The sequence below is a fragment of the Lissotriton helveticus genome, chromosome 11, assembly GCF_964261635.1.
Source record: "Lissotriton helveticus chromosome 11, aLisHel1.1, whole genome shotgun sequence".
NCBI lineage: Eukaryota > Metazoa > Chordata > Amphibia > Caudata > Salamandridae > Lissotriton > Lissotriton helveticus.
The window spans coordinates 1,206,301,825-1,206,318,518 of NC_136072.1; positions in this window are offsets into that span (position 1 = coordinate 1,206,301,825).

The window sequence follows — 16,694 nt, forward strand, 5'->3', positions numbered from 1 at the left end:
CCGGGGTCGGAGAAGTGAAGAACGACACACTCCCCGTTAAACTTCTTCACCCTATCCCCGATCCACTGTACCCTTCTCACTTTAACGAGCTCTTCAGAAAGTTGCTGCTTTCCCTAAGGAGTAATTACCATGTTGGTAGTTAACCATGATAAAGATTTATTTCTTAGAGAAGATGTAGTTTCCCGCTCTCCTTGAGCCAAGGGTGGAACGTTGGCAAGGACAAGAACCAGTGGCGAAGCTTCAACCACAAGCTCAAAAGTCCCCGTTTCAATAAATGGGTCTTCAGCAACAGGACCAGGGATCGAAGAAATATGGGAATCTCCTGGTAGAGTATTATCACTTGCCATTAGGGGATTTAATACAGGGGCAGGGATGAGACCACTAACAGCTGTAGATACTGATTTGTTTACGAATTCCTCTATCCTTACAGAGACATTTTCCGGAAGTTTCCCTATCTCACCCATGGATTTTTGTAATAGACCTTCCAGTCGGTTAACCTCAGAAGTTAACTTGTCTATTTTGCTAACCAGGGGTTTAACCACACCTTTAATTTTTGTGTCCATTAGAGCCAGTAGTTTATTGAATTGGGCATTCGAAAGTGTAACGTACGCTTCATTAGTCGGGTCAAGCTCCTCATCCTCAGAATGTTTCCTCGGGAGGTTTGCTACTTTGTTTTTAGCTGACCTGAGACATTCCCGTTTACCCAAGACAGGTGCTGGAGGGGAGGTAGAGTGATCATGACTAATAATTGTATCAGCCAATACCTCGTTGACGCTAAGGTCTTCAGCTACAGCAACAGTACCACTGGGCTGAATAGTAATAGTGTCTGGAAACAAATCAGGTGTAGCACTATTAGTACTATTGTTGATTAGGAGGCCAAAGGGATCATCAGACTCGATGTCAATGAAGGGAGATTGAGCAGGTGAATCTATTCCCAAAGAGGCTCTTCTGCCAATGTTAATTTTTTCAACTACTTGCACCAGGTAGTTCTCAATAGAGTTACTAGAAGTGGTTAACTTTTTTGGAGGCATCATATACTTTATATACAACCAAAGTCAATGTAACTTACGTAGCAGTGTGCACGGCAGATGTAGATGCGCAGAAACGTCAACTCCAAAGCAGCAATCCAAGAGACCAGGCCCAACCCAACCTTGGCCAACCTCGGACGGCCTCAGACGGCCCGCCCTTTGCCCGGGCTTAGCCCCGGGCGTCCCGCTCGCGTCCCGCGACGCGGGTCTCAGCCTCCCTTTATTGCGTCCTTGCGCACTGCTGGCGCGTTGCTCGTCACTTCCTCGCGCCGCCGCGATGCCTGCCGGGAGTTGTGGTCCCTCCCGGAGCGGCGGCGCGGTTTCAATGGCCCGGTGTGACTCTCCTGGCGGTGGCGGCTTCAGCGACTGCTCGGCGCTTGCTCCGGCGCCCGTTTGCTGCCCTGAATGACTCTCAGCGGTGGCGGCAGACCAACGGATCCCAGGAACTGACTCTCGGCGGTGGCGGCAGGTAAGTAGTGTCCCCCCGCTCTGCCGGTCTCAGCCTCCCTTTATTGCGTCCTTGCGCACTGCTGGCGCGTTGCTCGTCACTTCCTCGCGCCGCCGCGATGCCTGCCGGGAGTTGTGGTCCCTCCCGGAGCGGCGGCGCGGTTTCAATGGCCCGGTGTGACTCTCCTGGCGGTGGCGGCTTCAGCGACTGCTCGGCGCTTGCTCCGGCGCCCGTTTGCTGCCCTGAATGACTCTCAGCGGTGGCGGCAGACCAACGGATCCCAGGAACTGACTCTCGGCGGTGGCGGCAGGTAAGTAGTGTCCCCCTTGCATGCTGATGACGGCCCCCAGCCGTCATGCACTACAGTGCTCGTGTGCTGATGACGGCTGGGGGCCATCATGACCGCACCCGCGATCGGAATGTGCCGCACAGGCGCAGAATTGCGGCAGCATGCAAGGGGTTAATTAAACAATGCGTCCGGGAGCACAGTCACAGGCAAAGAGTCTGAGGACTGTCTCCATTTACATTCGTTCTGAGATGGGTTTTCATACGTTTCATTGAATGCAATAAAATTGTTTTGGTGTTCCTTTTTTGATAAGGAATGTGAACCTCTGTCTTTCACAAATTAATACATTGGATGAGGATTCAGGTGGGTCTCGACCCCGCGTGGACACAATGCAGCCATAGGGTAACATATCCAGATGTCAGGCATGGGTAGCGTGTGATCACTGTGTGTACTGTGTGTGCTGTGTTCTGATTGGATGTGTGTTCTTAACTTCATGTGGAATATGACGTTATGGTTTTTTGAGAGTGCCTGCACCCCTCCAGCCATGTGTGCTTTATTGGGGCCAATCTCAATTGAATGCGGCCCCATCATGCTCGGTGTTTGTCAGTATATTTAGTGGGATGCGCACTCGGGTGCACATCGTGTTATTATGCTCTTCGATAAGACTACTTAGCAGAGTTCTGATATCGCCTATCACTAGGTTTATTCCCATGATGTTCTTCTCAAAACATGAGTTCCACTTCCCGCTCCATTCAGCAATGGCAGTAACTTTGTCCTTAGCCATCCCTTATCCGTTTGAGCCCACAGCACCTAAATGACCACCTAGATTCCACTCAACATGGCTTCCGACCACGTCACTCCACCGAGTCCGCGCTAATCATGGCCTCTCAAGAAATACGCTTTCTGATTGATGGTGGAGGTAGGGCAGGCCTAATCCTACTTGACCTATCAGCCGCCTTTGATACTGTGAATCATTTGGTACTCACACAACGGCTGAAGGCAACAGGAATCAAAAAAGGCCGCTCTAACCCTTTCACCTCGTTCCTGACTGCAAGAGAACAGAGTGTGTGCTGGGACAACCTCAAATCTGAGTGATTTTCCCTCCCTGTGGAGTCCCCCAAGGTTCACCACTGTCGCCAACATTATTCAACATCCATGTCACGCATCTGCCCACACTTATAGGGGCTCACGGTTTCTCGTTGGTATCGTATGCCGAAGACACACGGATTGTTATTTCCATTTCTTCAAGTGTAGATACAGTGCGGGGTGAGATTCCACAGTTGCCTAAAGCACATTATGGAAAGGATGCATAAGATTGACCTCAAATTAAACACGGATAAAACGGAGGTCATGGAGTTTGGAAATGGACCTCCAATCTGAAAACAATCTTAATGGCCGGCTATAGCAGGGGTTTGCCCGGACCCAGTGGCAAAAGTAAGGAACTTTGCATTTTGGTGTGATGTCCAGTTACATTTTTCAGGCCAGATTAACCTTGTGACATCATCCTGCTTTTTTCTACTGAAAAATTATGAGTAAAATCCTACCTTTCATACCACCAGACCTTAGAAAAACAGTTGTAGTCGCTTTAATTCTCTCTGGAATTGACTATTGTAACAGCCTTTATTTGGGCGTTGACGAACGTCAACTGCTAGAATTGCAATCACTGCAAAATGTTGCTGCATGAATTGTGCTCAATATTCCTAAATACCATCACATTTCTAGCAGCATCAGGAAGCTTCACTAACTTCCATTCAGGCAGCACATTGAGTTTGAGGCGCTATGCCTGGTGCATAAAGCACTCTACGGTAAAGGGTCATTGGACCTACAAAGACTTTTTCAGTGGTACACCCCCGTCTGAATCTCAGATCAGCCAGTAAAGCCTTGGTTCGGGTTCCTAAAATCAATAAGGCAAGATAGGGAGGTAGATGCTTCACCTACCGAGCTTCGAAGCTCTGAAATGAGCTACCTACCCATATTAGGCTTCAATCTACCAGACCCCTGTTTAGGAAAATATTTAAAACTTGGTTATTCCTTACTCAGGAATGATCCAGTTCTTCCCACTCACTCTAATAGTTTCTTTGCAAACCCTACTGCCAGGATGCCTCAGCATGTGTGCGATCTACAAATTCTTTTCGTACTCACTTATAAATGGTCCCTGATGTACCCTTCTGTAGTAGCGGGTACATTTTTACTTTATGTAGCTCTAGTGGTTTCTCCCTAACATAGTGTTCCCATCTTTATAGACATTCCCGCATGTAGGGGAAGTTCCAATCAGGATCTCCCCCTCCATGCGGGATGCAGTCTTCTGCTATGGCCATGTCCTCTGGTTCGAAGGATACCTCCTTCGGCTAGGGTCTATCGTACTGGTCCTTTCCCTCGGTCCAGTGGGCAGCAGGTGGTTGAATGGCCGCATAAAGGTCTCGTCTTCCTCTTTGGCCACCATCTTCCTTTGGATGGTCTATCTATTCCTTGAGTTTGGGTGGAGCAGCGTATGTCTTCGTCGCTGCTCCCCTCGTGCGCATGCAAAGGTTCCATCCTGTTTTTCCTATGTCTTGGCTGGGTCAGTACCAGGTTACCTTTGTTTCTTATTTCCTGGTCAGCCCCTCTCCTGCGTTAAAAATGTGGTGAGGCTTGGCTCACAGCCAGAGGTCTCTTATCTAGTTCGACCTCTGATTCTTTCATGATCAGTGCCCTGTCCCTACCCCGCTCTCCTCATGTCTGCGAGGAGGGGGGGGTATGCTCAATTTTCTCGCTGGGCCTCGTGGGTGCGAGCGCTTTCTCTTTCCCTCCCTAGCTCGACACTTTCTTCCACATCTTGTCTAAGTTGCCTTCTTTACTCTGAGCTATGCATGGTCCTTTTCAGTCTGGGTTTGCCCTCAATTTCACTCTGTTGTTTCCTCGGCTACCTGAGAAAATTCTGTAACTCTGCACTCATCAATGGATTCCGGGGCTTAACCATTCATTGTTCGGTAGAGTGTCCGCCGGCTTCTTCAACTGAGGATTGGAATATCCTAATGTGGGGAGAGCAGTCAAGAGCAAGGCGAGCAGGTGAGAGCACCTCTACACCTGCATATGGAGGGGGAGGGTGCTGACCCCTTGCTTCCTGTTTGCAGTGCAGGACTGTCCTTCAGGTCTTCCTGAAAGATGGCCCACAGGTCTTCTAAGGCCTCTCTCCTATCTTTCTTTTGACCTGTGTATTTAGTTTTCATGTGTGTTCTAATGTGTTCAATTGCGTTAGTGTCAAAAGTTCCCTCCTTTGGCCGGTGAAAGTGTGCACCTTTGTGTCCTTGTACCATTCTTGGCAAACCTTATTACGTTTTTTAGCCTGTCTGGGGTATCTGGTTTGCATGTGTTTTAGTGTCTCCATGATAAGTTTGGTAGGTTTAAAGGACAAGATTCTTAGCTTCTTTGTTTTAGGGACTCTTTGGTTTTGATTTGAAACGCAGAGAAAATATACAGGGGGTGTCACTGCTTCTAATTACCTAACAACGAGCTGAGCGCTATCTACAGATGCAACAACAATTTAACATGGACATTTCATAAACACAAATTCACTTCTTCACTTCAAGAAAACTTTATTTCGGCATTACTTCCATAAAAGCACAATAAAAAGGTAACATAATTTCATTTAAGGGAAATAAATATATCACATCATAAGATAACATTATACAGGGTATAAACAATTTACAATGATTGGTCTCTCACGTTTTAACCCTTGAAGTCAGAGACTTATACAGTATAAATGAGATAACTGCCCCTCTACAGATTGACCCTGACTAACTATTGGGGAGAATCGAGCATCCTAGATAAACAAGCATTAACATCACTGTTAGATCTGGGGGTCTCTAATTGGCAGAGGTAAGTACCTTAGACCAAGTAGGGACCCTTGCTTCTAGTCAGGGTGAAGAATTACACAAAGTAGATAACCCCTGCTCACCCTCTAGGTAGCTTGGCACGAGCAGACAGGCTTATCTCTGAGGCAATGTGTATCATAAATGCACTTAACACAACAGTAATCCCCAATCCACCACAAACTGAGACCACACAGGTAAGTATATTTATAAAAATATATATCTTTATCTAGTTTCAGCAGGAAAATAAAACAGTTGCACGTTAATCACTTCTTCAAGAATGTAACACTTAATCTTAATGGTTGCAGTTAAATTGGTAGGAAGTTCTTATATAGATTGTCTCAGGTCTCTTGTGAATCAGCACTAAAAACGAGTAATACTGACTTACTTTAAAGGGGCTCTCAAAACGAGCAGTAAAAACAATGCCAATGGGTAAAATCTCTTGTAAAACAGCCCTGGAAGTAAATGCACCCCAAGCGCTGCAAGCGCGCCTCACCGAGTACTCCTCGGACTCTTTTCACTTTCCCCGGCACAGCCTCGCACTTCAGATGGCTTCAGGCGCCTCGCGCCTGACAGAGCACACTCGCTCCTTGCTCCGACCGGGCCCGGCTGCTCTCCCGCCTGCTCTCCGCACTTCAACGAGCGGCGGGGGAGGTAGGCAGGCACTCGGCAGGTGAGACGGCAGGCCGGGTGTCACAGAGGCCCTCGTAGATCCCTCGGCGAGGACGGGTCTTCTCCGTGAAGGCTCTTCCTCGCGGCGCGGCCCTCGATGTCTCCGCAGCGACTCCTCACCAATGGGCCAAAAAGGTCGCGACTCTGAAGGCGAGCCTCCACACACGCCCGGGAGTCAGACAACGGCAGAGCGGCTCCCGGGACAGACGTGAGATGACGCGCTTCGGGCAGCCAATCACCACTCGGCAATCCTGATGACGCTGCGGCGCACGGGCCTATCCCGTCGCGGCGTTGGTGAGGGGGCTCGGCTCCTTCAGCCAATGGGAGCACGGCGGCTCCGAACTTCGCCGCTGCAGCTCCCCAGCGAACGGCAACTTCACAGGGTATTCCTGGCCCCGGGCAGCGGCGGTGAACAGCGGCCTGGTGATATTTAGGGTTCAGAAGACGGGCAGAGCGCTCGTGTGGGCACAGAAAGCCTTTTGAACAATAACTCCCGAGGGGGAGCACAACGAGCCTCTGGTCTGTCGCAAGACTGTGCCGATGAGCACACCGAACCTCTTGCACGGCCAGCAGTCACAAATCACGTGCCCAGAAGGGAACATGCACGATCTCCACAGCTTTTTTGGCAAAGCTTTAGGAACCTTTAACCCTGGGTTCCAAACAGGAGGCCAGCTCTTCTCAGGCCCTTGGAGATTCAGTTCAGGAGACACAGCACACAGCAAAGTCTCTGTAGTTTCAAGCAGGCAGGGACACAGCAAAGTCCCCTTCTCCTTCTCAGCTTCCTGTTGGACAGCAGAACAGGTCAGCCCTTAGAGCACACAGCAAGGCAATCTTCCTTCAGTTCTCCAGCAGTCCTTCTTCCAGCAGAGGTTCCTCTTGATTGTAGAATCTAACTTTTCTGTAGTCAGGAGTCCTTCTCTTATACCCCTAAAAGTCTTTGAAGTCCTTTGAAGTCTTTGTGCAAGTGGGCCCTGAGCCCGGTCTAAACCAGTTCTGGGTGTTGCTGAGGCACTGGGGGTTTTCTGGCTTCCTTCTTCCTCTCAGTATCAGGGACAGAGGTGACAGTCGCCCAGCAGGGGGGTGGAGCCAGCATTGTGGTCAGGCAGGCACAGCCCTGTCACTATCAGGTGTGATCTCCTCCCACTTCCCTGGCAGCAGATGCTGCCTTTCATCCACAGGCTGACTCAGACAATCCCCTGGGGGCTCTGCAGCCCCTGTCACACTCAGGCCAGACAGTCAATCCACAAACAGGCCCAGGCACACAGAAAGGTTAGACAAGAGAACAGCCACTTTCTAAAAGTACTATTCTCAAACACAGAATTTAAAAACAACCTTCACTAAAAGATGTGTTATTAAATTCTGAGTTCAGGGATATCATTCACTTATGTCCCATCTTGTTCCTATGGGAAGATAGGCTGGTATCCATTGGGACCAGCCTCCCCCATGTTACTCTATCGAGCAAGATAGCCTTACAGCAGTGAGCACACAAAATGGCTGCCGCTCACTACCAGAGCATGTGACTTGCACTAGTACATGCTCTACCTTATCCATACACTGCACCCTGCCCAGGGGGGTACCTTGAGCCTTCCATAGGGGTGACTGATGTGCACAGACAGGGAAGGGTTAGGCCCAGCCAGTGGGGACACTGGCCTGGCGGACATGGCAGTCACTGACTGCACACAGGCCCTGCGCTGGCAGGCCTGAGACACCATTTTAGGGCTACTCATGTGGGTGGCACAATCTGCGCTGCAGGCCCACTAGTAGCATCTGCCATCACCAGCCCTGGCACACACAGTGCACTTTACTAGGGACTTCATGGTGATACAAATATGCCAATCAGGTATACCCAATCAATATGACAATTTACAGAGGGAGCACTTACACTCTGGCACTGATCAGCAGTGGCAGAGTGTCCAAAGCATCTAAACCAGCAAAAACGAAATCCAGCACAGCATCAAAAATACAGTAGACAGAGGCAAAAAGATGGGGGAAAACCACGCCAAGGGTGTCAGGTCTAACACGTGTCCCCTCCAGCTGTAAGTGGGGAGACTTACCCAACCTCTTGGGAGTCCTCATCACTAAGGCGGAAGAATATGGACAGACCATCAGCATTGGCGTGTTCTGTACCAGGGCGGTGCTACACCGTAAAGTCCATCCCCTGTAGGGAAATGGACCACCTCAACAGTTTTGGATTCTCACCCCTCATCTGCATTAACCATCTGAGGGGCCTGTGGTCGGTCTGAACACGGAAGTGAGTCCCAAACAGGTAGGGCCTCAGCTTCTTCAGAGCCCAGACCACAGCGAAAGCTTCTCTTTCAATGGCACTCCATTTTTGTTCCCTGGGGAGTAGCCTCCTGCTAATGAAAGCCACTGGTTGGTCTCTGCCCTCATCATTGATTTGTGAGAGTACTGCTCCCACGCCTTGCTCTGAAGCGTCAGTTTGCAGAATTAACTCACTGGAAAAGTCAGGTGCCTTAAGCACCGGTGCTGTGCACATGGCAGCTTTGAGGGTGTCAAAAGCAGTTTGACAGGCCTCAGTCCAATTCACTTTTCTGGGCTGATTTCTAGATGTCAGCTCTGTCAAAGGGGCCATGATGGTGCCATAACCTTTGACAAACCGTCTGTAATACCCGGTGAGACCTAGAAAGGCTCTCACCTCAGTCTGAGTCTTGGGGGGCTCCCAAGCCAGAATGGTATCAATCTTTGCCTGTAGGGGCGCCACCTGGCCGCTCCCCACCTGGTGTCCCAAGTACACCACTGATCCCTGCCCTATCTGGCATTTACTGGCCTTGATAGTGAGGCCTGCCTTCTGCAGAGCCTTCAACACTTCAGTGAGGTGTTGCAGGTGTTCCTCCCAAGTGGAGCTGAACACAGCAATGTCATCCAGGTATGCCGCGCTGAATTGCTCCAGCCCTGCCAGTACCTGGTTGACCAATCTCTGAAATGTGGCAGGGGCATTTTTCAACCCAAAGGGCATGACGCGGATCTGGAAGTGCCCCTCTGGTGTTGAAAATGCTGACCTCTCCTTGGCCCCCTCAGTTAAGGCAATCTGCCAGTACCCTGAAGTCAAATCAAAAGTGCTCAGGTACTGGGCAGCTCCCAACCGATCCACCAGCTCATCAGCTCTGGGGATGGGGTGCGCGTCAGTCTTGGTGACCGCATTGAGCCCACGGTAGTCCACGCAGAACCGGAGTTCTGGGGTGCCACCGGGGGTAGCAGCTTTCTTAGGCACTAAGACCACTGGGGTAGCCCAGGGGCTGCTGGAGGCCTCAATAACCCCTAGTGCCAACATCTTGGAAACTTCTTCCTTGATGCTAGCTCTGACCTTGTCAGCCACCCTGTAAAACTTCTGTTTCACAGGCAGACTATCTCCAGTGTCCACATCCTGGACGCACCATTTGGTGACACCTGGGGTCAGGGAGAACAGGGGGGCGAACTGACCCAGGACTTGGCGACAGTCCTTTTGCTGCTCTGGGGTCAGGGTGGGCGAGAGGACCACACCATCCACTGACCCATCTTGCTCCTTGTTTGCCAGGAGGTCAGGGAGAGGATCACTATCCTCCTCCCCTCCAGCATCTGTAGCCATGAGCATAGTCACTTCAGACCTCTCAAAGTGGGGTTTGAGGCGGTTCACATGTAGCACTCTCAGGGGCTGCCTGGGAGTCTTCAGGTTAACCAAGTAGGTAACCTCGCTCTTGCGCTCCACCACCTCATATGGCCCAGACCACTTGTCACGGAGCGCACAAGGCTCCACTGGCGCCATCACCCACACTTTCTGACCAGGGTGGAACTCAACCAGAGAAGTGTTCTGGTCATACCATCTCTTCATTTCCTCCTGGCTAGCCTCCAGGTTCTCTTGAGCGAGCTTCCTGAAGCACTTGGTCTGGTTGCGAATTGCCAGCACATAGCTGAACACATCCTGAGGGGTTTTCCCACGGGATTTCTCCCACCCCTCCTTCACCAGAGTGAGAGGCCCTCTGACAGGGTGGCCATACAGCAACTCAAAGGGACTGAACCCTAAGGATTTCTGAGGCACCTCCCTGTAGGCAAACAACAGGCATGGTAACAATACGTCCCATTTCCGCCTCATGGGCTCTTCCAGGCCCATAATCATGCCCTACAATGTGCGGTTGAATCTTTCAACCAACCCATTTCCTTGAGGGTGGTAAGGAGTGGTGAATTTGTATGTCACCCCACACTCCTCCCACAGGGACTTCATGTACCTAGAAATGAAGTTTGTCCCCCGGTCAGAGACCACCTCTCTGGGGAACCCCACACGGGAAAAGATTCCCATCAAGGCACGGCCCACCACGGGGGCTGTGACTGTCCTGAGCGGGATGGCTTCCGGGTACCGAGTGGCATGGTCCACCAAGACCAGGATAAACCTGTTGCCTAGGGCTGTCTTGGGGTCCAGGGGCCCCACGATGTCAATGCCCACCCGCTCAAAAGGGGTGCTCACCACAGGAAAGGGTTGGAGGGGTGCCACGCACTTCCCTCCGCTCTTGCCACTGGCCTGACAAGTTTGGCAAGACTTACAAAAGGCAGAGATGTGCTTCTTCATCTGGGGCCAGTAGAAATGGGTGACAAGCCTGTGATAGGTCTTGTCCTGCCCCAGATGTCCTGCGAGAGGCACGTCATGAGCCAGACCCAGTAGGAAGTTCCTGAAGTGCTCGGGTACTACCAGCACATGGGCTGTACCGGGCTCAGCGAACTTAGGCTCACTATAAAGTAAGTCATCCTCCCAGTAGATCAAATGTTCCTTGGACCCCAGGCCTGCTGCCTGGTCTGCAGCCTGCTGCCGCACACCAATGAGAGAAGGGCACTCCTTCTGAGCCTGGCAGAATTCCTCCCTAGAGGGACCACCCTCTTGCTGCCACTGGGACAGCTCAGGCAATTCCCCCAGTTCAGCCACCTGCTCCCCTGTAGGTTCCAGGGCATCCCCTCAGGGTCTGCTTCCTCCTGGACCGTGGGAACGGTGGGGGCTGGTTTCCCGCGCCCTCTACCCCTTCCTCTCTTGGCAGGTCCCTGGGCCATTGTTCCAGGCTCCAGCTCTGCTAATCCGCCCTCTCTGGCTGCCATTGCACGGGTGGTCACACAGATCCACGCAGGCAAACCCAACATTTCCAAGTGAGTCCTGTGCTCCACCTCTTTGCATGGAGAGCTCTCTAGGTCATTACCTAATAGACAATCTACAGGCAAGGCATCACTTACAACAACCTCCAAAATACCGGAGACTCCTCCCCATTCAAATGAAACATTTGCCAACTTGCAGAGGCGCACTGAACTGTCAGATGCCACCACAGGTCGGAGTACCTTGGGAATGATTTGCTCTTCAGACACCCACTGACACCAGACAGATGTCACGCTGGCCCCTGTGTCTCTCAGAGCCTCTATCTCTCTTCCATTCATGGTCACCTTCTGCCCATACTTCTTAGTGTTTTGGGGCAGCAAGGTTTCCTGGGCCATCTCTTGGTCTCCTAAAGAGACAAGGGTCATCACTGCTAACCCCTCCTCCCCACTGGAAATCAAATCCCCTCCCAAAGCTACACTGGCTAACCCCGGTGTTGGAGCACCAGTGGGTGCTGGAGGTTTCTTTGGACATTTGGGGGCAATGTGCCCCACCTCCCTACATGAATAGCAAGTAGGCGGGGACCTGTTGTCCTGCCTGCCCTTAGGGGGCCTGGACTTCTTAGACTTGGGGGGTGGAGACTCTTTCTCCTGGGAACTATTTTGGGGCCCTTTAGAAGACTCCTTTTGATTACCCGTGTCCCCTCCACTCTTCTGCTGGGGACCCTGTCCACCTTTGGCTGGGGTACTTACCACCCCCTTGTGGACCCTGTTGCTAGTCCAGCGGTCCGCCTCTTTAGCAAGCTCACTGGGATCAGTTAACTTGCTATCTAAAAGATGCTGGCGCAGCTCTGGAACACATAAACTAATTAAGTGCTCCCAACTAATCAAGTGACACAACCCCATATAATCAGTAACTTTGCTGCCCTTTATCCAACCTTCCAGTGCACGCGTGTACATACTCACACACTCCACCCAAGTACTTGAATCAAGCTTCTTGAAGTTCCTAAACTTCTGGCGGTACTGTTCTGAAGTGAGCCCATACCGGAGGCACAAAGCCTCCTTCATAGCGGGGTAGGATAAAGTACCTGCTGCTTCTAAGGGTGCCAAGACATCCCTCCCAGAGGCCTCAAAATGCTTCCACAAACCTGCCCCCCAATTCTTCTCAGGCACTTCATTCATCCTCAAGGCAAGTTCATACGCGCTGAACCACGCATAAATATCCTCACCCCTCTGATAATTCTGTACCAGATCTTTTGGTATGTATACCTTACCCGCCTGTACTGGTTGTGCGCTGCCACCATTAGAACTCGACTCCACCTGTTTGGATTTAATGTCCAGCTCCCTCATGCTCACCTCATGAGCCAATTGGAGTTTCTTCTCCTCCAAAGCGAGAGCATTTCTTCTCTCCTCTGCCTCCTTCTCAGTTTCAAGGCGCAGTCTCCTCTCATCTGCTTGGGCTTTGAGTTTAAAAAGCTCAATCTCATGGGCCCTAGCTCTCTGGTTATCCTCCAGCTCCTCTGGAGAAATAATCCTACTGGAGTGGTTGCTGCCAGCCCTAGACGCTGGCCTCCTCACGGGCAAATCACTGGATACAAAAGCATTCTCCTGTGTGCCTCCCTCTCCAATAACAACTTCTGGATCACCATGTTGGGCCTCCCACCAGGCCCTCAGAGCTTTCCGTAGCTCTTCCTTGTTTGCGCTGCCCTTCACTGGGCATCTAAGCTGTTTGCAGAATTGCTTCAGTTGCTCCTTATTGTAGTTGAACAACTCCTGAATTTCAAATTCCAATTCTACTCTCACGCTTGCCGCTTTCTGAGACATGATGCTTCCTGACCTTTTCAACAAAAAGGTTTCACCAAAAAGAAAAAATCTTGCGCAACCTGTGCTGTTAAACTAGACTAGTGATGTACAAGAAATCACTGTAGGTCAAGTGCAATTATCAGTTCAAAAATCCGCATCGCTGTCCAACAATGTTAGATCTGGGGGTCTCTAATTGGCAGAGGTAAGTACCTTAGACCAAGTAGGGACCCTTGCTTCTAGTCAGGGTAAAGAATTACACAAAGTAGATAACCCCTGCTCACCCTCTAGGTAGCTTGGCACGAGCAGACAGGCTTATCTCTGAGGCAATGTGTATCATAAATGCACTTAACACAACAGTAATCCCCAATCCACCACAAACTGAGACCACACAGGTAAGTATATTTATAAAAATATATATCTTTATCTAGTTTCAGCAGGAAAATAAAACAGTTGCACGTTAATCACTTCTTCAAGAATGTAACACTTAATCTTAATGGTTGCAGTTAAATTGGTAGGAAGTTCTTATATAGATTGTCTCAGGTCTCTTGTGAATCAGCACTAAAAACGAGTAATACTGACTTACTTTAAAGGGGCTCTCAAAACGAGCAGTAAAAACAATGCCAATGGGTAAAAATCTCTTGTAAAACAGCGCTGGAAGTAAATGCAACCCAATCGCTGCAAGCGCGCCTCACCGAGTGCTCCTCGGACTCTTTTCAGTTTCCCCAGCACAGCCTCGCACTTCAGATGGCTTCAGGCGCCCCGCGCCTGACAGAGCACACTCGCTCCTTGCTCCGAACGGGCCCGGCTGCTCTCCCGCCCGCTCTCCGCACTTCAACGAGCGGAGGGGGAGATAGGCAGGCACTCGGCAGGTGAGGCGGCAGGCCGGGGGTCACAGAGGCCCTCGTAGATCCCTCAGCGAGGACGAGTCTTCTCCGTGGAGGCTCTTCCTCGCGGGGCGGCCCTCGATGTCTCCGCAGCGACTCCTCACCAATGGGCCAATCAGGTCGCGGCTCTGAAGGCGAGCCTCCACACACGCCCGGGAGTCAGCCAACGGCAGAGCGGCTCCCGGGCACTCGGCAATCCTGATGACCATGCGGCGCACGGGCCTATCCCGTCGCGGCGTTGGTGAGGGGGCTCGGCTCCTTCAGCCAATAGGAGCGCGGCGGCTCCGATCTTCGCCGCTGCAGCTCCCCAGCGAACGGCAACTTCACATGGTATTCCTGGCCCCGGGCAGCGGCGGTGAACAGCGGCCTTGTGATATTTAGGGTTCAGAAGACGGGCAGAGCGCTCGTTTGGGCACAGAAAGCCTTTTTAACAATAACTCCCGAGGGGGAGCACAACGAGCCTCTGGTCTGTCGCAAGACTGTGCCGATGAGCACACCGAACCTCTTGCAGGGCCAGCAGTCACAAATCACGTGCCCAGAAGGGAACATGCACGATCTCCACAGCGTTTTTGGCAAAGCTTTAGGAACCTTTAACCCTGTGTTCCAAACAGGAGGCCAGCTCTTCTCAGGCCCTTGGAGATTCAGTTCAGGAGACACAGCACACAGCAAAGTCTCTATAGTTTCTAGCAGGCAGGGACACAGCACACAGCAAAGTCCCCTTCTCTTCTCAGCTTCCAGTTGGACAGCAGAACAGGTCAGCCCTTAGAGCACACAGCAAGGCAATCTTCCTTCAGTTCTCCAGCAGTCCTTCTTCCAGCAGAGGTTCCTCTTGATTGTAGAATCTAACTTTTCTGTAGTCAGGAGTCCTTCTCTTATACCCCTAAAAGTCTTTGAAGTCCTTTGAAGTCTTTGTGCAAGTGGGCCCTGAGCCCGGTCTAAACCAGTTCTGGGTGTTGCTGAGGCACTGGGGGTTTTCTGGCTTCCTTCTTCCTCTCAGTATCAGGGACAGAGGTGACAGTCGCCCAGCAGGGGGGTGGAGCCAGCATTGTGGTCAGGCAGGCACAGCCCTGTCACTATCAGGTGTGATCTCCTCACACTTCCCTGGCAGCAGATGCTGCCTTTCATCCACGGGCTGACTCAGACAATCCCCTGGGGGCTCTGCAGCCCCTGTCACACTCAGGCCAGACAGTCAATCCACAAACAGGCCCAGGCACACAGAAAGGTTAGACAAGAGAACAGCCACTTTCTAAACATACTATTCTCAAACACAGAATTTAAAAACAACCTTCACTAAAAGATGTGTTATTAAATTCTGAGTTCAGGGATATCATTCACTTATGTCCCATCTTGTTCCTATGGGAAGATAGGCTGGTATCCATTGGGACCAGCCTCCCCCATGTTACTCTATGGAGCAAGATAGCCTTACAGCAGTGAGCACACAAAATGGCTGCCGCTCACTACCAGAGCATGTGACTTGCACTAGTACATGCTCTACCTTATCCATACACTGCACCCTGCCCAGGGGGGTACCTTGAGCCATCCATAGGGGTGACTGATGTGCACAGACAGGGAAGGGTTAGGCCCAGCCAGTGGGGACACTGGCCAGGCGGACATGGCAGTCACTGACTGCACACAGGCCCTGCGCTGGCAGGCCTGAGACACCATTTTAGGGCTACTCATGTGGGTGGCGCAATCTGCGCTGCAGGCCGACTAGTAGCATCTGCCATCACCAGCCCTGGCACACACAGTGCACTTTACTAGGGACTTCATGGTGATACAAATATGCCAATCAGGTATACCCAATCAATATGACAATTTACAGAGGGAGCACTTGCACTCTGGCACTGATCAGCAGTGGCAGAGTGTCCAAAGCATCTAAACCAGCAAAAACGAAATCCAGCACAGCATCAAAAATACAGTAGACAGAGGCAAAAAGATGGGGGAAAACCACGCCAAGGGTGTCAGGTCTAACAATCACGATAAAATAGTAGTATCATAAGAACATTTGAATTAAAAAAAATACATAAAGTAGCAGGGAAGATAAAAGATTACATCATCAAGTAATACACAAATAACAATGCAAAAGAAGGGTTGCAACATACGGAAATTGCAATTTCTCATTATAAACAATATCTGAACAATATTGACTCTTGGCATCAAATACAGTTTGTGAGAAATAGCAGCACCTTCATAAACATTGGGTCACTGACAAAAAAACACTACTTAAGACAAAACACAGTTTGCAGTAATTAACAGTACCACAACATCACACATATACCATACATCTATCTCAATAAAAACTGACAGAAAAAAGGATGACTTTGTCAAAAATCCCTTAGCCCGCTCCTAGCGTATGCTATCCTGTGATGAAGGGAAGCTCTGTGCAGTACACAGGGTTAATTAAACCTGATAGTCTGTTAGTATCGGCTCCAGGACAAGATAATAATAGTTTGTGGAAAAAAGGGAATAACTTGAAAAGCACAGGCCCCTCTCGGCCAACTACAAGTTACACCTAATCTCCCAGGCCCAAATCTTTTTCCTAAATGTCAAAACCGCATCCTGTATCACACCCGGGAACCAAGAGTACGATCTGTGTCACCCCCGGCGGTCCATGGGACCAGCAACTCTCACTCCTTTCAGGTACCACCAGTGCTA